Here is a 21,916-nt window from a genome sequence, read left to right on the forward strand (position 1 = left end):
GAAAGCTTTCTCCTTTAACTCCTTTCTTCCCACTGGGTCCAAATTTCTTTCGGTGACCTCCTAACTGGGTAATTTGGTGAAAGCACTTCATGTCTCTGAAAGTCAGATGAATAACCTGAGGAAGAACAGATATGCATTTATAAATGAGGATCATGATACTGTCTTTGTAAGATTGTTATGGGAAATAAATTCTATATGAATTCTGTGAAATTCTGTATGCTCAGTAGTCAGCCTGTTGCCAGCATGGAGGAGCTTGCTGGTAAGTGGAGGGGCCTCAGTGTTGTCTAAATTTTGCCATCGCTTTTCTGAAATTGTTCCTGCAAGCACACTGCGAGCCTTCTAATGACCTCTTAAGAAGTATATCCCCAATTCCCATCCACTGTGTGTCTCATGAGCATTGCTTGACCATGTGCTTAGTCTAGAACCTTTCTTTGTCCTTGGCTTTCATTTGCCCTGCCTCTGCCTGCTTCTTCTCTATTTTTCTCTGTTTTCTTCTTCCCCTTCTAAATATTGGTGTATTCAGGTCCTTGTCCCCAAGTTTCCCACCGCACAGTCTCCTCATCTGTGTCCAGGGCCTACATGTGTCCTCTAGGTTAATCTTTATAACACATGGAGTCCTAAATCACCGTTCCCTTGGTCAGCAGTCATCTGTGGTTCTCTGTCTTCCTCAGAAGAAAATCTACAGTCCTGGTGTGACCCACAGAGACCCACAAAGATTTACAGTGTGGGATCCCAAGATGCCTTTCTAGTTTTCTCTCTCGAACATTCCTGGCGGCCTTCACCCTTTATCGCACTGACAGTGTCTTGTCTGCTGGGATGGGCTCTCAGAATCCTCAGTATTGATTTTCTTGCCACTGGGTGTGCCGCCAACAGGATGCTTTGAATTACCAGCCCTCTTTGGAATTGTTCAGCCAAGGAGATTCACCTCACTCACCCTCATAGCTCCTTCCCCAAGCAGCCCGCATTCCATGTCATCTGTGTGGGAGGATAAAGCCCTGAGCTCTAATTCAGGACGTTTTTAAGAGACATTGCAGCTCAAAGATCTCGTGGGGCTGCCTGAGGCTTTCTGGAGTCTACATTCCAGCACAGCTTCTCCTTCTGCCCCACCCTGCTTCCTTCCCTTCCCTTCCTCACATTCCCAACACATTTCCTGCACAACAGCCTCTGCCCGAGAATGCTTCTCAAAACACAGCTGGGACACTGCCCATTTAGTCAATTTGCACACACTTGAGGACCCCCTACCCTCCTTTCCTCCTTTGATTCCTTGATTCATACCATTCCCTCCTATTTTATGCTTTTCTTCTGTTTCAAAGTGCTCTTTGTTGAAGGTTCAGCTCCAACTCTTCCTCTGTGACAGTTTTATTTAATGCTCTATGCTTTACCTATCTCCACTTCTGAGTTGAAAGATAGCACTCCCTTCTTGTTCTCTGAGTTCTGGGATTTCCCCAGACCTCATTTGTGACAGTTACTTCTATGTGCCAGCTTGACTGGGTCATGGGGAACCCAGAGATTTGGTTAAACATATTCTGGTCATATACACAAGGGTGTTTCTCGATATGATTGTACTTCTTAATGGTGGCCCTCTTCCCAGCAAGAGAGAATTCTTCCTGCCTGACAGCCTTGAGGTTGGGATGCTGGACATTGGCTTTTCCTGTGTCTCACGTTTCACAGTTTTAAACTAGAACTACACTACTGGTTTTCCTGGTTCTTATGCTTTTGGACTAGAATTAAACCATCAAATCTCATGATCTCCAGCTTTCTAACTCAGCAGATTTTGCGACTTGCCAGCTTCCAGAATTATGTGAGCTAATTCCTTATAACAAATCTCTTCCTTCATATTTCTATTGGTGCTGTTTCTGTAAGAACCCCAACTAATACTAGGTGTAATTAAAGAGATCATACCTGTAGAAGCACTCAGAACAGTCCCTGGACACAGATATCCCAGTACAATGAATGTGAGCTATTATTACCTGCTTTCTACTATTCTAGGTCTAGCATGTTGCCTATATAAATTTGATGTGAAATACTAAGTCCAGAATAAATATTTACTTATGAAATTCAATTGTCTTCTGGCTTAAATTCTCTACCCATACATGATCATGATTTCAGCTCTCCCTCAGCATCCCTGGGTCTTTCCGAGGGTCTCTACAGTGATACCTTAGATATGTCCACTGTCCTCCTGTCAGCAGCACTTACCACACACAATGCCCACATCTCATCTTCCCCTGCTCGGGTACCTCCCTTTTGCTCTTTCTGGGGTACATCATGAGCTCATCAGGATTTGCAGGCTGTCTCAGACATTCCCACATATCTAGTCTTCATGGACTAAAGAGGTGGAGAGCTGGCTTCCAAGTAGAGGGGTAGAGGGGGCCTCCCTTTCTGAGCTATGTGTCTTATCTTGAGCCCCGAAGCAGCTTTACTTGTGCTCAAGTTTCTTGGATTGTTCCTTTAGCTTCCACCCCTGCCCTCCTTCCTTACTGTCATTCCCAGCTGAGTACTAAACTAGTTCACAGGAGCAGCCCTTTCCAACCCCATAAAAATGCCTAGTCTCCCTTTCATCTGGGCTCTCCTCTACTAAATCTCTTTTACACTTCATATGTCATGGAAGAAAAACGTCAGCGGGGGAAGATGGGCAGGCAGAGACACTGTTGGGAGGGTATAGGAAGGAGCAGAGCAGAGGGTCTGATTGCACAGAGCAGCAGCTACTGCTGGCCAAAGGTGCCCAGCTATGTTTAGGAAATTCCTGTGGAATGAAACAGGATCCTCTCAAAAGCTGCAGCCAGGGTAAGGCCATCAGGGAGTGGCTCTGATGTTGAAGCTATTAGGTTAGGCTTTGAAAGGTGTGGAAGGGAATGTTTCCTTTGATCAGAGTCCATAGCTAAGAACCAGGCAGGGCTGGCTTGTCTCCCAGAGGAGGCAATGAAAAGGCTCCACTTAACGCGAGCTTGGCACGTTCAGGTTTCTCGATTGAGGCACTAGGCCTCCCCTGCCCAAAGCACTTGCAGCTCTTGAGTTGCCAGTCTGACCATGGCTCTCCTCCTATTGAAGCACAGCCAGGGAAATCTGGGCTCTGCTTGTCTCAAGAAGTGGTTTCTATTAGAGTTGACTCACTGGGACCCAAGCAGGAAGGGACTGTGCCTTCCATCAGTGCACTTTGTAGACAGAACCGACTCAAGGTACTGCTGGAAATGATAAGGCCATTCTGTGGAGCCAGAACCCAACTTGTTGATTTTCTCTCCACAGATCTCAGAGCCCACGTGCCATCTCTGGGCCTGATGAGGCATCTGGAAAAAGGGCAGGACGGCCAGCACGTTCACCACCTCACCAGATTCTTTCCAAAGCCCTCTATATCCACTAATGGGACACTCTCACTTTATGGTCTATGTCTAGTCCCTCTCATGCTGAACCACTTGCCAAATGATCAACCTGTTTTCCTGGAGTAGTTATAGAGCACAAGGCTGTCTGCTTGATTAGGAAGTCTATTGCATGTACCTTGGATAGCAAGAATGGCTTCTAAACTTTGATCTGAAATTTGCTTCATTGTAACTTCCACTGATCTTGTTCTTCTCTCTGATCTTTGAAAGACATTGAGTAAAATTAATCCATTATCCAATAGATCTTAAAGTAGCCAAAGTCGAGGGTGGAGTTATTTGTGGGTGCCTGGGCAGACTGAACAATACTAAACAAGCTGCAAGTGAAATTGGGGCTGGAAACCAATGTCTTGATTACTCAGACCAGTTATTCCTTTTTTCTGTATTTATAATTCTTGAAAGTTGTTGACTAAATAAGTATACCAAAATGGATAAGTGATGGGGACACCGTAACATTGTCTCCTTAGAAATACCCATTCGGTTGGGAGAACAGCACACACACACACACACACACACACACCCCACAGAGAAAGCACCGGAGTCCCAACCTCATCTTCACACAGGAACATCAACCTGGAAAAGCAGGCTTCTTCCTTTTCAGCTGTTCCTTCTAGCGTAGGCTGATCCAGGAAAGGAAAGAGAAGTCAGAGAAGAAAAGAGTTTGAACTTGAAAGGAAGATGAAAGGCCTAAAGAAGAGTTTGGAAATGGTAGCTGTCAATACCAAGCTGGGAGAGAAACCACGTGGGTGGGTAGGCAGGTGGCAGGCAAGGAGAAATGAAAGCTTGGCATGCTTGTTAGGTACCAAATCTTAGTTGTGTGATAGCAGAAAGGAGGGGAACAGGTGCTAGAACTAACTGCAAACCAGAAAGGCAAGGACCTGGCTTCACCCAAGGCAGGCCCTAGCTATTTACTACTGCTGAGTGTTTGGGGCCAGGCTCCACCCAAAGATGCGCCTTCATCTTTCTTAAAGGCACAGTGCTGATTTCAGTGTCTGGCTGGGTACTTAAGCCATCCCTAATGCCTGGTGGGTTTCACTTTTCTTTTTTTTTTTTTTTTTTTTTTTTTTTAATTTTTATTTAAGGAGAAAAGAAAAGAAAGAAAAAAAAACAGTGAAGGGGTACAAGTTATACAGATTTACAGAATAAAAAAATGCGCAGTAGGAAATCACTAGTTAATGGATTACATATTGCCATCTTAGAAATAATTGTTCAAGTCACAAAATTAAAGCTTGTAGAGTGGACATTCCAACAATGATACTGCAAACAGTTCTGTTCAATGATCCAATAAAACTCTGTGATATCATTTTCTATCTTATACTTTTAAATATACATGCAGTTATATAGTTTAGAGCACTTTCTTTTCCTCTCTTTTGTACAGTGACTATTACACATTTTGGGTTTCATTGCTCCCACGGTTCTTGTTGCTTTTTTGGAAGAGAGTAAAACCAAATGTGACATAACAGAGCAGAATCGGTCAAGTCAAAAGGGTGGACATAATAGATAATATAAAAACATAATACAAGGTGATCAACAATGGTTACCATAATGCCTCCCGCTATTTCTAATAGAATTGCCTATATCATTAGTTGTAATACAATTGAACAAAACCGTAAAGAATAAAACCGACAAAACCAAAACATTGGAGATATTGTAGGTCTTCAAAAGTAGATAAAAGTCAACGAGAATGGGCGTTATAATGAATCTCATTATCTTCTCAGCTGATGCCTAAACTTTCGAACCTGATACTATCCAGCAAAACAGAATATAGGAACCTCAGTCAAAAACAAGATGGTGAGAGTAATACAGGGCTTTAAATCAAGGTAATGAAAAGTCAAAGTGGGTTACTATAATATATCCTGCTATTTTTTTCCTTTAATTAAAAGGATAAAAATAAAAAAGTAAATAATGGAGTGGAGATTGAGAAAAAAAGAGGGCATAACAGCGAAACAGGGCAGATCAAAACATAACCATTTAAGCAGAATAGTGTTTCACCACCAGCTAATCCTGACCCAAAAATAGTTACCATATTGACTCCCTCCCTGAAGTCCTTGAGTACAACTTCATATACTGTAGCATTAAGTATATCAAAACAATGTAAATCCATTTAAGAGAATGACAGCATTATAGAGTATTTAGAATCGACTAACAGAAAATGAACAATGGTCTCTGTATAATCTCCTTGTCTTTAAAAGGTTTTTTCTTATACTATCATACATAGCAAAATCCAATAAGATACAACCTGTTTAGACCATTGGAGACAGAAGAACAAAAGCTAGATGAGACTTCAAAACAAGATGGTACTAAATCAGCATTACCTATTAAGATGTCATTTTCTCCAAAAAAAGCTGTTCCTATCATCCAATCTTCTCTGTCTCATTTCTGTTGAGCTCTTTTTCTGTCAGTAGCTGTCAGTTTGTCTTCTTCATTTTGTTCTCTGCTCTATTCGTTGTGGCCTCCCCGCCCCTATTTCTGGGTTCTTTGTATTTTTCTTTTTTTAGAATATCCTGCAATACTTTCTGTAGGGTTGAATTGGTGGTTGCAAATTCCCCCAGTTCCTCTTTATCTTGGAAGCACCTCGTTTTTCCATCAATTTCCAGGGACAGTTGTGCAGGATATCTCAATCTTGGCTGTAGATTATTATCTTTCAAAGCTTGAATTATTTCTCCCCATGCTCTTCGTGATTTGATGGTTTGTGAAGAGAAATCTGCTGTAATTTTGATGGGTCTTCCCTTGTAAGTGATCTGTTTCTTGTCTCTTACAGCTTTTAATATTCTGTTCTTGTATTGAATTTCTGGAATTTTTATTATTATATGCCTGGGTGTTTCTCTGTTAGGGTTGTAGGTAGCTGGGGTCCTGTATGCCTCATACATTTGAGTATCTTTACCTTTTGCTAAATTAGGAAAATTCTCCTGTATTATTTCTGTGAGTAGCTTTTGTAGTTCACTTGTTTGTGTCCCTACTTCTTCTTTTATGTTCTTAATCCTTAAGTTATGGCTCCTCTTATCATCTTCTTGTCTTTGTATTATTGCTGTGTGTTTCTTTGTTATTTTTAAGAAGTTTTTCATTTCATTCTCCCATGTTTCAAGTCTGCCCTCCAATTCAGATAGTCTGTCCTTAGTTTCTTTCAAGCTGTTATGCCAGTCTTGGGTAGACTTCTTGATATCTTGATAGTCCCTTTGCACCTGCTTCACATACTCAATGCTTTCTCTGTTTTCTCCATCAAGCAATTCTCCCCTCTTTTTCTGTTCTTCCACTCCACCATCTGCTTTTTCCTGGGTGATGCTTAGCATTTCTCTAACTATTCTGCATACTTCTAGCTTCAGGTCATTGATAACTTCATTCCTGAATTGGTCTATGAGGAAATGGCACTTAATGTATATTGGTACAGTGTCCACTATTGCCTGATTCTCAGGATTGGGGGTCGAGGAGCCTTTTTTGTTGCTTCCCTTCCCCATATTTTCTGTTCCTTATAAAATGTAATCTTACACAGGAGGCCCGGCTTCCCTGCCTGTCAGCCACAGCTTGATCAAATTGCGCTGGCTAGGTGTTCCCGCCCACCGCTGCGCACCAGGGAGTTGCGGAGGAGGCAGCCTACGCGGGAGTCGGTCGCTCCTCCGGGCCACCGTCAGGCTCTGGGATCTGGGTTAGGCCAGCCTAGGGAGTCCGCCAGTAGCGTCCCTCCGGCCAGGCACCTTTCACCAATCCGTCCGAGAGGGAAGCGTGCGGCTGCAGTTGCCACTGCGCCCTGCTCTTACAGGACTGCCCGCGCCCAGAAAATCCTCCGCTGGAGTCAGACTGCGGTAGGGAGTCGGTTCCTCGCTCACCTCGCCACCAGTCAGCCTTCCTTCCTGCCCGTCGCGTTTCCGAGACCGTTCCCAGACACCCGTTCCCAGAGCTCGGGGGTCGCGTCTCTCCTTGCTGAGCCGCTGTGGAGGCGCCGGCCGCCGCGCGGCGGGAAATCCAAGCCGCGGTTTCCAATGGCGCGGAGTCGAGCCTCCACACCGAGATTTTTCTGTTCCTATTTTAGCGCCAGGACTGTATTCCAAGTTGGATTCTCTCAGCCCAGTTCGTTCCTGAGTCAGCAGAGCATATCTCTACTGGTTCGTATCTCCTTAGTCCGCATCATTCCTGGCCTCTGAGCCGAGCCTTTAGAGAGCGTTCAGTAGTTGCTGTTGTCTGTCCGCCATGTTCTCCAGAGTCCAAGATACACCGGGTTTCACTTTTCTAACCTTGACTAGCAGCACTGACTCCATCAAATCATTGGGGCACAGGGAGATCAGCACATGCAAACTCCTGACATGGCCTCTGATGCTCAGAAATATAAGAAGCAGAGACTTAGTGCCCAGACAGCATTTCCAGAGAAAGTGAGATTTGCTAAGCCTGACTTTTGGGGGCCTGGGAGGTGGACTTGGGAAAGGGAAGCCTTCCCTCTGCATTTGGCCAGGATCTCACTCTGGCAGTGAGCTGAATGGCTAGTGTTGGCATCCTGGGCTGCCAGTGTGGGACTGGCAAAAGACAGCACAGAAAGAGAGCAAATAAATAAATAAATAAATAAATAATAATAAATAAAAATTAAAAAAAATTTCTAAGGCATAGCAGGATACAGATGCCCTGACAAATAAGGTGTGGAAGTCAGATCTGAGCTTTCATTCTATCACAGCTGAGTGGCTTTGGGAAATCATTGTACCTCTCTGAACCTTGATTATGGCATCTGTCCCGTGAAGATAAGATCTGCTCTGCTCTGCCTCCTTAAGGTGGCTGTGATCTGACATGCATGAGCGTGCTTTGCAGAAGTTTCCATGGGAAAATAAATTCTTCTTGTGGATGAAATGGCCGAGAAGGGTGCCAGGCAAAGCCATGGGATAAGGAATCCCCCCCCCCAAAAAGGTCCTTGTTTAAATATTACCACGTGAAAGTGGGCTCAGGAACATGAGACATCTGCCTTCCATCCTGTGACACACTCTTGGCAGGTGGGGGGAAGCTGTAAAATACTGTTGAGGATGAGAGTGGCCATTCCAGAGGAACTGCCAGGGTCACACAGAGATACTGGTCCTTAAAATAAGCACAAGTGGAGCTCCCCCCCACCCCGCCACAGGGCGCTCAGTGCCCAGGTTGGAAGGCCCAGACCCTGCTCAGGATGTCCACAGAGTGCAATGGAGAAGGCAGAGATTGCCAGAAATACATTCCCAGAGTCTGGTGCCAATGGCTAAGCCAGTGCAGAGGAGGAGATTTGGTAACTCAGAGGAAACAGGGAAGGCTTCAAGGAAGAAAAACCCAGTGACCTGGATGGTGATGGGTCCTTCCAGGGAAAACCAGAGCAGTGAATTCCCATTTGAGATCATAGGACACAGCCAGTAGCAAAGGAGTAAAACCCTTGGAGGACCACAGAACCAAAGTAGAGTAGAAGCCAAGTAGTTCTCCAGCCTAGAGAAGCCACTGCCAGAGACAGAACTGTGTCCTGAGCTGAGAGCCCATAGTGGAATCCAGCCATACATAGCTTAGGAATTGTCAAAGCTTTGGAGGTAACACATGGGTCTCTGGCCTGCATGCTTTGTTCTTTAAACTGGGCAAAATAATGCCAGAGGGTGATCCTGCTTGCTTACAGGCCAGGTTCTGCGGAGACAGCGAGCAGGAGTTCAGGAAAAGAAATCAGAGATGACACGTAGGAAGGTGGGATCTGAAATTCCAGTGAAGGTCCTGTGTTCTGCTAGAAATAGAGGGCGCAGTTTGAAGTCAACAGTGGGAAATGCTGCAAAGTCTGGTGGAGATGCATTTGGTGAGACAGGAATGAAAATGAGAAGCAAGGCTGGAAGCCAGGGAGGGCCAGGCTCCGTCCATACCAGGAAATTTTGACTTTTTCTTGAAGGCAATAGGAGCCATTGGTGGTTGTGAGACACAGTTACCCAATCTGGATGACAACAGAGAGAGGAAACTCAAGGCAAAAAAGACCTTTTTCTAAGAAGGAATAGAGGCCTTACCTAGCATAGAGGTAGTAGAGAATAAAAGACACATCTGAAAAAAAAATTATGAAAACAGAGTGAGTAATACCTGGGAGCGGCCTGGATGAGGGAGCTAGCTAAGAGAAAAGAACCTAAAGAGACCAAGTTTTAAGCTTATAATGAGAAAAATGTGGTGCAAACAGAATAAATATAGCACTCAGATTTGAAAATATGGAAAGCATAGGATGTGTAAGGGGAAGGAGGATAAATACAGGTATAAATATGTTGAAATTGAGGCATGGCTCGGATTGTCTGTATGCTGGCATCTATCAGATACTTAGAAATGGGTTCTGCCATTAATGAGAAAAAAGTAATCTGGAGACAGCCTTGCCCAAGGACCCTCGATATTTAAAAGGTAAAAGGTGCATCCAGGTGTGGTGGCATATGCCTATAATTCCAGCACTCTGGGAGGCTGAGGCATGCAAATCACAAATTTGAATTTGGCCTGGGCAATTTAGCAAGACATTGTCTCAGAATAAATAATAATAATAAGTTTTAAAAGCTGGGATGTAGCTTGGTGCAAAAGCTCTAAATTCAATTCCCCACCCCCACCCCTCAAAAAAAGGAAAGAAAGAAAAGAAGAAGGCACAAAGTAAAGGAAGATTTGAAAAAAAAAATTGTGAGAAATGCACAAGTATAACTTGAAAGGAAGGAAAGATGGACCCATGATCCATGAGAAGGGAAAGGAGTGGTCAGCATAGGGAGAGAATGCCATGGTCTTGATGCCAGTGGAGTTGCTTCAGAAAGAGAGGGGTATGTTAAGATTTAATATCTTAGCTTTAAGAGAGTACAATTGATTGATTAAGGCTTTTTTCAACAGCAGACTTCCTGCCAGGACATCTACTCTTCCTCACAGAGACAGGCATGTTCCTAAGGAGCAGGCTTCTGCCTCCAGCTGGGACAATCACACGCCGTCCCTGGAACTTCGATCATGTGCAGGGTGGAATAAAAACACAGATGGAGAAGACTACTGCCTCTCCGGCTTCCTGCCTGAGTGAACTGTTCACCCTGAGACCATCCTGCTTCTCAAGCCTGGAAATAGCCCAGGTTGTGTCCAACCTGGTGCTTCCACATCCGCTTCTCTGAAAATCTGATTTCCTTCAAATACGTCCTCCTGCCCAGAACTCATCAGGCTGCTTGCAACAAAGAAATCCTGGCCAAAGGCAGCTTCAGGGACATGCTTCCCCCTCAGCTGTTTGGGTTTCTTCCTCCATCTTGACTTCCTCCTGCATCAGGCCCTGGCCCTCGCAGCTTCAGTTCCACAGAGAAAAAACACAGAGTTGAGACTCTAATTGTGCCCAGTGCTCAACAGACAGTGAAGCATAGGAGGTGGAGCCATGTGAAAAGACGTAGGTCTGAGTCCTGATTTTGACAAGCAGAGGAGGTGCCACTCCCCTAAATTGGGCAGATAAAAACCATGCTTGTCAACCCCAGCATGGAAATCACGATTCCCTGGGGCCATGGCTGTGACGGCTCTTCTACGGGCTCCTGGTTGAGGCCAGTGCTGGGGGTATAATAGCAAAGCTCCGGGTATAAACTGGGAAATTTTGTAAGATGAAGAGCAGGCAGTTAGGCAATTTAGAAGATCTTTGGTAATCAAAACAGCTGTTTCAGTAGAGTTACTGGGGTGAAAGCCAAATTACTGAGAGCTGAGGATGGGGGTGGTGGGGGAAGGAGAGCAGATGACAGCGTGTGGCTCCTGGGCGTGCAGCAGCACCTGCGGCCTCCCACTGCTGGGGGAGGCGGAGGACTGCGTCTCGGGGGGTGCTCCAGGGCGAGTCATGCTCAGGATGGCAGAGCATGAGCTTCTCGGTGGGGAGCTCTGGGAAGACTCGTGTTCATGCTCATCCGAAGCCTGTCTAGCTCCCCCCGCCCAGCCTCACCGCCTGCTCTTCATCTCCTCACAATGGTTTCAGGCATCATCGCCCCCCAAATTCACCTCCTCCTTTGTTCACTGGGCATTCTTGCTTCTGTGGGGCTCTTTGAACTCTTCTCCCCTCCCTTCTTCCATCCTTTCCACGCCTTCTCATCCACCTCGTCACCTCTGAGGTAAAGTAGAAAATCTGCTCTCAGTCAGAATGTGTCTTTTCCCTGCTTAAAACCTTCCTGGCTCTCAGGTTCCTGGAGATAAAGCCCCAGTCCTTACATGGGCTCCGAGGCCCGGTGTGATCTGACAACCTTGCTCCCAGCTCTCACCTCCCACTCTCCCCCTCAGCTCCACATCTCCAGCCAAAAAGCCGCCTCACTTTTCCACAGACACATTAGCCAGGATCCCCACTTACGCATCATACACTTGTGGTCTCCTCACCTCCTTCACATCTGGGCCTGAAAGCCACACAAAATCTTGCGCATGAATGTTTCACAGCAGCATTATCCACAGTAGCCAAAAGGCAAAGGCACCGCACAGTTCATCAACAGATGAATGATAAACCAACTCGGTATATCAATGCCAATGAAATAGTATTTGGTCATAAAAAGGAATGAAATACATGTTACAACACTGCTGAACTTGGAAATACTATATTTAATGATAGAAGCCAATACCAAAAGAAGGTTTAGAATAATAAATCTATACAGACAAAAAGTAGATTCATGGTTGTCTATGGCTAGAAGGAAGATTGGGGAGTTACAGCTAATGAATACTGACTTTATTCTGGGGGTGATGAAGATGTGTTAAAGTCAAAGTAAGGTTGCATAAATCCATGAATACACTAAAACTTTGTATTTACATTTTAAATGAGAAAATGGTCTGAAATATTATACTATTATATTAAGATTTTCTGGAGAAAAAGAACCAACATGATACACACACATATACACATTTATTTATTTATTTTTGTCTTTTTCGTTTTTATCGGTACCGGGGATCGAACTCCTGACTGCACACTTGCAAGGCAGGCGCTTATGCTGCTGAGCTAAATCCCCACATTTATTATAGGAACTGACTCACTCGGTGGAGGCAGAGAAATCCTATAACCTACTGTAGCAAACTGGAGACCCAGGAAAGCCAGTGCAACAATTCAGTGTGAATCTAAAGGCCTGCGAAATGGAAACCAACAGCCTAAACTCTAGAGCTAGAAAGCTCTGAGGTCCAGGGCAGGAGAAGCTGGATGTCCCCGCTCAAACAGGAAGCAGATTCATCGTCCCTCCACATTTTTGTTTTATGCCAGCCTTTGACACATTGAATGATGCTCCTTAGAATCGGGCAAGAGAATCTGTCTCAGGCTACTGATTCAATGTTTTATCAACTATCTGGTCATCACTTTGGCCCTGTAAAGTTGGAATATAAAGTTATCCAGCATATATGTTATTCAATCTCAGAAAAATTGGTAGTAAACAAAAAGTCTTCCTGGGGGCCTGCCTGACCCATTCCGTTTGATTACAAGCGCCCGCACCCGCCGCCTCTCTCAACCCTTCTACTAGGTTTTTTCCCACAACATCTAGCCCTTTCTAATAAACTATATCATTTCATTTTAATAAACTGTTTTTCTTATACTTCCTACCTCTGTCCTCCACTACAAAGTAAAGCCCAATGAGAGGAGGGATTTTTTTTCCTTTCTAGAAGAGACTTGAAATTTGGATGGACTTCCTGTAAACATCTGTTGAGTGAACGAACAGACAAATGAAAAAGAAGTAAGAAGCCCAAAAAAGAAGTAAAGGGTAGAGTATACAGCAGGTGCTAAATTAATCCTTGTTGCTGGATCGCAGCATAGTTAACCTGGGGAAAATTGGAGGACACATTTTGCACACGGTACTTCTTTTTTGTATTCTGTTATTTGCTGGAGGTAGCAGCTTCCTACAGGAGACCATAGGAAAGGTGAGACCACAAACTCCGCAAAGTCTGATAGCATCAGAAAGCAATGAGCAGCCTCCATTTGGAGACTACCCTCTGCCAGAAATGTGCAGCTCCACACTGGTGGTAAAAAGTGCAACATAAAATTCACCATTCCAGCCACTGCTAAGTGTGGAGGCACCGGGACATGGGTGGGAACTGTGTCTTTTAGTGAATCTCAGGAGAGACAGGTGGCTGCTGCCACCAACCAGGGACTCTCGTGATGCAGGCTCCAGGGCAGCTGTGTGACTTGATACTATGCCACCGCCCTAACCACGAGAGGAGGATTTTAGGGCATCTCCAAGGTGGCAGTCTGGATGGAGACTCAGATGGGTCTGCAAAATATGAAGCTAGAGGAGCAAAAGGTAGATCGGTCAGTAAAGAATTTCCTCCGGGGCTACAGAAGGGCACAGTGGGGAGAAGGGAGACAGAGACAAGGTCACACTCCGCCACCCCTACACACACACTTCCACACTCTAACATTCTTCTGAGTCTCAAAAGGAATGAGTCTCAGGTAATATCTGCTTCTGAGATAGAGAATGATGTGGAGCGCTCAGGTGCAGGGCTTTCTCAGGGCTCGAGAAATAATTTGCGGTGCTTTCCAGACACTGTTCATTTCTAGCCAGGCCTTCAGCATAAACCCTCCTGCCCTTCTCAGCTCTGCTGAGGGCTTTGGGTAGCTAATTGCCACACCTGTTAGCAGGCGTAGGTAACTTTGTCAGGTCTCCCAGCTATATGAGGCTGATTCCACTCCTGGGCAGCCCAACTCTAGAGGCAGCTCTGCTCCATGCACTATTTTGCCAGTGATGGCAAATCTTTTAGAGACCCCAAACCCACTTATATATCAGAAAATGCCAACACATAATTCAGCCTGAATACTGACATTTTACTTTAGAAAAAACAACTCATATATTAACACTTTTGTCTTAAAAACAAATGATGTGAGTGCCATAGGTTTGCCACTACTGCTTTAGACCATGCAGACGTATCCAGAGTGAAATAAGAAAGACTTCTTTGTACGTGATTAATATGGTTAAACATTTCATAATCTTTTTTTTTTTTTTGTCTTTTTGAGACAGGGTTTCACTATGCAGTTCAAGCTGGCCTTGAACTCATAGCAAACCTCTCAAGTGCTGGATCACATGTATGCACTGCAATACCCAGCTTAATCATTTTAAAAATAAAAAAGGAATATTCCATTTTATGCCCCCCAATCCTTTCTCCAAGAATAAACATTGCCTGTTAGTTCTGTGAATTTATTTCCAGAACTTACAAAATACACACACACACACACACACACATACACACATACACACACACTATAATGTTAATTACAGATAAACATATTCCTAGAATTAATGTTCTAAAATTTTATATTTTTCATTTAACAATATGTCCCACAGATTTGTCTGTATCAGTACATGTAGGTCTATTCATTTTAATGGAGCATAGATTTCAAGGCTGCGAGTATATGCGTATAGTGTAATTTAATATTCATTTTCCTTTTTTATGGAATTTAGACAGTTCCTCTTCTTTTTCCTGCTGTGATCATCTTTGCAAACATTTTATGCATGCATATTATGGATATTTTCCCACACCATCTCTGTTACCAAATATTATTAATTTTTTTAATATAATAAGCAAAAATATCTTGATATTTTAGTTTGCATTTTCTTGATTTTTTTTTTTTTACTATTCACTTCTGTTTTTTCTTCAGCCAAAAGTTAAAACTTTTCAGTAACAAGGAGTTAACAAATGCATAGGCACAGTTATAGATACTTCATTTAATTTTTTAAAATAGAATAATCTCTAAAATACAAAAAGTGGTTCACAAATGTCTATAACTTTTCTCTAAACTGTCCTCATGTTGCTTACCACTGCCCTAGCCCAGTTTAATACAGAAATATGCTTTAAAGACAGGTTACTGAGTTCTTAGTCTCCCCCCACACACACCAATTTCTGTCCACATGGAACCAGTGAATGGCTGTGACCGTATTTGGAAATGAGGTCTTTGCACGCGTAATCAAGTTGAGATGAGGTCATATGGATTAGGCTGAGTCTAACCTCATGACTGGTGTCCTTATAAGGAAGGGAGATTTGGAGAGCAGGCAAACACAGCAAAGAAGGCCCCTTGGCGATCAAGGCAGAGATGATCGTGGTGCAGTTACAGGGCGGGAATGACAGGCATTGCTGAGAGCTGCCAGAAGCTAGAGAGGGGCAGGAGAGGATTCTCCACCGAGCCTTCGGAGAGAGCGTGACTCTGAAAAGCCTTGATTTCAGACTTCTGGCCTTCAGAATGCAAGACAGAAAGTTTCTGCTGTTTTAAGGCCTCTCCACTTTATATTTTGGTCCAGCAGTTATTTGCCAAATAAGCTGGCCATTGGAGGAAAGTTAGATGGAGAGACATTTTTGTGTGCCCTCTGGTCACTTGAGTTTAGGGAAGGAGCATTTCAAAAGGTACTGGCGCCCACCTGGAAACTTTCCAACCCTGGGAATGTGCTAGGCCTGCAAAGCATGATATGAAATTAGACTCCCACACATGGAGCCCATATTGATATTTGCGTTAAAATAGCACATGGTTAGTGTCACCTGATGGAGTCTAAAGAGGTTCCTCAGCAGGGAGATGAGAACCTTGGACTCACCTCACCCTGGGGAAGGTTGAAGTCTTGCTGACTTTTTTTTATAGCAAAAGAATTTTCAAGTTACCTCAATAAGAGGCGATAAAGAGGCTTTTAAAGCATAATTTAAAGTACACACTCAGAGATGAGAGATGTAGGACCCCAAGAGAGAGAGGTGCATTACAGTCTGAAGCTGGGAAAATTGATATATTTTGGGGGATGGAAATCTATGAAAATTGGGCTGGGGATTTAGCTCAGCACTATAAGCACCTGCCTTGGAAGTGTGCGGTCGTGAGTTTGATCCCTGATACCAATTTAAAAAAAAAAGAAATCTGTGAAAATTGTGACTGTAGAAAATTTGGGCTTGGTTTACAGGTGGAAAGTGATATTCTGCCCATACGTAGAGAATGGCTCATTTCACAAGTGAAAGGATGGCCCATTTTACAGGAGAAAGATTGAGGCCCACACACATAGGCGTGTGTGTGTGTGAGTGTGTGTGTGTATGTGTGTGTGAGTGTCGTTTGATTTTAAGATGGCTAATCTAAGATGTTTTGCCTAACAACATTCTTTGAAACCTTTGAATCTGTTTCTCTATCCTATGCTCAAATTTCCGCCTTTTACCCTGTCATCTATGCTAATTTATGGATTTATAGTATCTTTAAGGGATGTGATCATGTGGATGACCCGTGATGAGACTGGAAGAAAACCCAAAGAAGCAAAGACTAGTGTAGGAGGACAGATATGGGCAACTTTGGGTAACTTTGTGCCTTAAAGCACAAAAGACCAGCTTTCCGGTTTTTCTTCTTACCTACTGTATTTCTCCTCTCCTGCCTCATCTAGAGATTCAAATAGGTGAGGATAGTCCAAAGAAGAAAGAAGCAATCAGGCTGCCTTTCCTACCCTTTCTACAAGGGAGGGAGGAGCTCCCAAGGGGAAGGGCACCCAGACAGCAGGAGGAAGGGGGACGCAGACCCCGGTCCTCTGCACCCCAGGCTACTTGCAATGACTGAGGGTATTGCAAGCAGAGGCCCTGCCCCAGAGCTGTACTCTCGCTTGTGGAGTCATAAGCCTTGTAAAGCACAGTGAGCAGGGAGCCTGGGAAGAACGGCTGCTTGGAGGGACTTGTGGAGGCTCCATCAGTCCTCATGGACTCCTTACAGCAGCAAGCCCTGTCGTGGAGGACGGGAAGAGATCCCTACATACTGAAAAGTCTACATCATAAGTATACAGCTGGTTGAATTTTCATGAATTGAACACATCTGTGATGGGATACTTTCATCACCTGGAGCTTTGAAACTCACCCCAGCATCTTCATGTTTTTCCAGCTCCACTTATGGTCCCCACTCTGCCCCCAAGAGTAACCAAGTGGCCTGGCTTCTTATAGCACAGACTTGTCTGTATTTGAACTTACTATATATAGAATTGTACGGTATTACCTGTGTTTGATAACATCATTTTGTGAGATTCATCTCCACTGCTCTTCAATGTCTGTGTTGGGGTGAAGAGCAGAAGGAAGGGGGTGCTCATGAAAGGAAGTAGGAAGGTGGAGCATTCATCTCTACACTTTTGGCCCCAAAGGAGAGCTGCACCTCCATTTCACTGGAGCTTGACTTGTGGAAGCACCAGCCCATGATCCGCCTGTGGTGGCGATGGAGGCACAGGGACACTCATTTCCAGCTCCTTGGGGCAAGTCAGGCTCTGGAGGGATGAGGTGTGTGCCACAGTGCAAAGCTTCTCTGGGGCAGAGTGGGGTGGGAGGGGGGACACAGGCCACCTGAGGAGCACAGCGACAGTTTATAATGCTGGCTGCTGAGAAGACTCAGTCGGAAAGAGAATGCTGATAGCAGATAACTCAGTCCGGGGGTGAGAGCCTACGGCAGGTTACTGAGCAGGAGCAGAGCATGGAAGCAGCACGAGGGGCAAGAATCACTGATGCTCTGGAGCTGCTGTGGTTCTTGACCTGGGCTGCACCTTCAACCACTCACACGTGGACCTGCTGCCAGAGCAGCTGATTAGTTAGTTTGATGTGGGGGTGCCCAGCACCCCCAGGTGATTTCAGTGTGTAGCCATAAGTGAGAACCACAGACGAGCAAGTGTGGTCAGGGAGTGGGAGCCAAGTTGCTGTCTCAAGAGGAAAAGAGAGAGCTCTGCTAGACAATTCTGAGAGTTCCTGCTGCCTTTCACCCATTGACCTGTGTCCCTTCTTTTCTGGAGTTGTCCTCTGTCTGTGTCCCGTCCCCTCTCAGTTACCCTGCACTTTCTCAGTCACACCTGCTGTTCTGTAAGGGCAAATGACTATGAAGTTTGGGGTGCTATGTCTCCCCAGGGTATTGGTATTACATGAACTGAAACATCCGGAGGTAGCGGGCAGGTCTTGGGATATGTCAAATAAATTTGGTCAAAGGGCACTGGACATGGAGTGGGAGACCCAGGCCATCACTGCGTGACATTGGGTGAGTCACTCCATCATCTGATCATCTGATTTCTCACCTACTGGTTGGGAAAGTAGAACACAAAATATCTAAATCATTCATCTGTTTTTTTAGAAAATCATGGTAAAATGGGTATACAATGAAATTTTGTCCTTCTGAGGGCGATGCCATTTGTGGGGCTGTGAAGTTCTGTGCCATCCACTCCTGCTCTGGCCTCTGCTCTTCCCTTGGTCAGGGACCAAGTCAGTCAAGCAATCTCATCATAGCCATGAGTTTTGAAGAAACTGGAAAGACACTCCTGGAACCAGAGATGCAGTTCCCCAGAACCAGAATGACCCTTACCAGCTGCAATGTGAAATCCCTGATGAGGTATGTGTTGACTTGATCAGCAGTGGGAAGAGAGAAAATCTTAAAGCGAGAGAACTCAGGTCAATGCCCAGTTAAGACTTCAGCATCACTACTAGAAAAATCCCTCACAGACGGGGTTCTAAACCATGAGGCTCCTTCTAGATGAGGGCCTCGCCCCAGCCACTGGTGGGTATGCAGAGTCTTCTGAGGTTGTCAGGCAGATAAATTTCAGCTGGAGCAAGCTAGGTGTATAAGTGGCGGTCACCACTGCAAATGCCTAGGTCAATTCTTTTAACTCCTAATTATCAGAAAAATCCTGACCTTGTTAAGCATTGTTAAGTACACAATTCAGTGGTATTAAATACACTCACACTATTACACAACCATTATCCATTTCCAGAATTTTTCACCCTCCTAAAATGAAATTCTTTATCCATTGAACAATAATAATTTCTGGTTTGTTAGAAACATGAAGACAAGAAGTGAAATTTCTGCGGATGTGGGTGGGATAACTATTACAGAGATCCCAACATCTAAGATGGGTACCAACCCTATCTTCGTTAACTGGAAACCATCTGTGTGTCTGGGCTGCTCTTTGGCTAAGGATTGAGGCTGTGCTTCCCACGCCCATTGCTCCTTCCCCCTGGCCCTTGGTCTCTGTGCCCATTTGATCCTTGATTATTTGAGGGCTGTTCCTTTTCTTTGGGCTGTCAGGCCTCATGAAGAAGGTTCGTGTGTGCAATTCCATTTATAATCCGGCATTACTGCTGACCAGGACTCCATAACTGCGGAGCTGGGCCAGGGTGGATATTGGTATTAACTGCTCATCTGACAATGAAGGAATGCGGGGGACACTCATTGTTTCACTGTGGCTCTGTTTAGATGGGACACCAGAGACCTGGCTCATTCGGTCAACCAAGTTCCTCATGTCTTTATGAATCATCCAAAATCCCTGGATTTTGGGATCCAGGTAGAGGATAAATATAAGCCAGAGGGGGCCTAGAAGGAATCAACATATGTGACATTAATTAATTTTAGAAAAAGAAACATCAAAAGTCCTACAAGATGCATTTTTATTTCTATTGTTTGGAGAAAGACCTCTCCCAACAAAAGACCTTTCCCCAAAAGACTTTTCAGGGTTCTGTGCTGGAATGACTTTTTAGTTTCATCCACAAGAGATGTCTGTAAAGACATGAATGAGCCCCACACAAGAGCACATACAAGGCTATGTTAACCACCAGAGCTATTTGAGGGAGGTGTCTTGGAGCTGGAGCCATTAACCAAGAACTGCTGGGTCTGTCTAGAGCCTTGACTGTCATTAGGACTGCCTTGGTCCACTACCTGTTGCTAGAACTGAATATCACAAGCTGGATAATAAACAAACAAACAAAAAAACTGAACTTCACTTCTACAGTTCTGGAGGCTGGAAGTACAAGGTTGAAGACTTATGTCAGGTGAGGGTCTTCTTGCTAGTGGGAACTCTGCAGTCTTCTGTGGTTTTGTTACTCTGGGTGCTGCTGGCCCTCCAGGTGCTGCTGGCACAGCGCATGACAATGGGGAGCTGAGCTAGTTCAGGTATCTTTTTTTTTCTTATAAATTCCCCAGGGCAAGCATGAGGGCTCACGCTTATGGCCTCAAGTGTCCTACCTTCCAAACACCCCACTTCCAAATGCAGTTAACAGTTGACTTTGGGTATTAAGTTTTGATGTGAGTTTGGGAGATGACAAACACTCAGACCCCAACAAGGACATACCTTACCAGTGACCTTGGGAAGGAGAGACTGCATCAGGGCTGGTATAATGGCCAGGGGCAAGAATAGCTGCCCAGCCTCCAGTGCCCACCAGAAGCAGAAGCTTTGTGTACTCCTGTTACCTGTGGCAGACAGTGGGGACACCCTATTTCAATTCCTTAAAACCGGTGACAATCATCCAGGTGTGTTTAAAGTGAAATATTGACTTTTTAAATGACAAAGCATTTTCTTCGTGTCTTTAGCTTTTGATTTTAAAAAAGCATTAAGTTTTTGTTGGCTTTATCAAAATTTGGTGCTGAATAAAGATATGTGCCTTTCGTTTTTATATAAAAAGTTAAACTTTCGTTTGCTTTATCCATATGCTGCTTATGATGAACAAGGATGTGTGCTTGTGTGGAACAAAATAAGCTCTGTGGTCGTATGTGGACCAGAGGCTCTGGGACGGCCCTGAGGGAAACCTGAAGGTTGTTATCGGAGCCTGCTTCCCACCTGCCTCCTTGAGCTTGCTTTTGTTTGTGTCCTCCTCACCTGCATAGAAAACTGCAAGAGCTTCCTGTCTCACGGAGTGGACCCCACATGCGTCTTCCCTGCTCCAGTCGCTGTAACGCAGGTCCCATTCCCTGAACCTTCCGCCATTCTGGCTATTTTCCTCTTGTGGCCTCCATCGTGTGTAACTCGGGCAATCCCCTGGTCCCACCTGTCTTCTCACCATCGCAGAGGCCCCACCCCATTGCCCTTTGTGCCCCAGTCTGTACTTTGGTTGCCTGTTTCTCATGTTCCTCCCCTTCCGTCAACCCTTCCACCTGACTGGCTCCCTGTGGTCTCTTCACAGCACTTGGGTCCCCTCTGGAGTTCATTGGTGGCTCCCTCGTGCACCTTTGTACCTTCTGCTTGGTAGCATTCTGTTTTCCCACAGAATTGTGTAGCCCCAAGTGCAGGACTTTCCCCTTCATCTTGGTAATGCCAATTCCTGTGTCCAGTAGACACTCAATAATGCATCATTAAGTAAACAGATCATTGGTTGTTCAAGTTGTTGTGAAAATTCTCCCCGACTCTTGCCCACCTGGCTGGAAGGGCCCTGTACTGACTGCAGTTGCTGGCCCACTGATGCCAGTTGTGTGGCTTTGTTACTCTGGTGCTGCTGACCCTCCAGAGACACACTAATGAATAGGTTGCCTTGGGAACTACCCAAGGGGTGGGGTCATGGCTGTAGATGACACTTGGGAACTGTAGCTAAAGTCACCTATCCCCATCCTAGAGTCCAGTACGCCACCTATGTGGAAGGAAAAATAATCTTTCCTCCCTCCCCTCAGACCAAGGAGCAGCTTGGAGAGACATGCTAGTCTGTTTACCTATATTTTCAAGGTGCGGGGGGGTCCCTCATAACTTAGTGAACAGCTTCCAGCTGGTGGCAGGTGGCAAGAGGCCAGATTTCAGCACCTGCTCCGGAAGGGCTGGCTGCCCCACTTTCTCTTGAGACCCTGAGAACAAGGATCAGGCTTTTTAAGGAGGGACTGAGAGCCAGGGCCAGGTCAGTTTTCCTAAGGCCTTGGGATGGAGAACCTC

This window comes from Cavia porcellus, unplaced genomic scaffold (genome assembly GCF_034190915.1).
Source record: "Cavia porcellus strain 051 isolate PalLab524CR breed Dunkin Hartley unplaced genomic scaffold, mCavPor4.1 scaffold_31, whole genome shotgun sequence".
Lineage (NCBI taxonomy): Eukaryota > Metazoa > Chordata > Mammalia > Rodentia > Caviidae > Cavia > Cavia porcellus.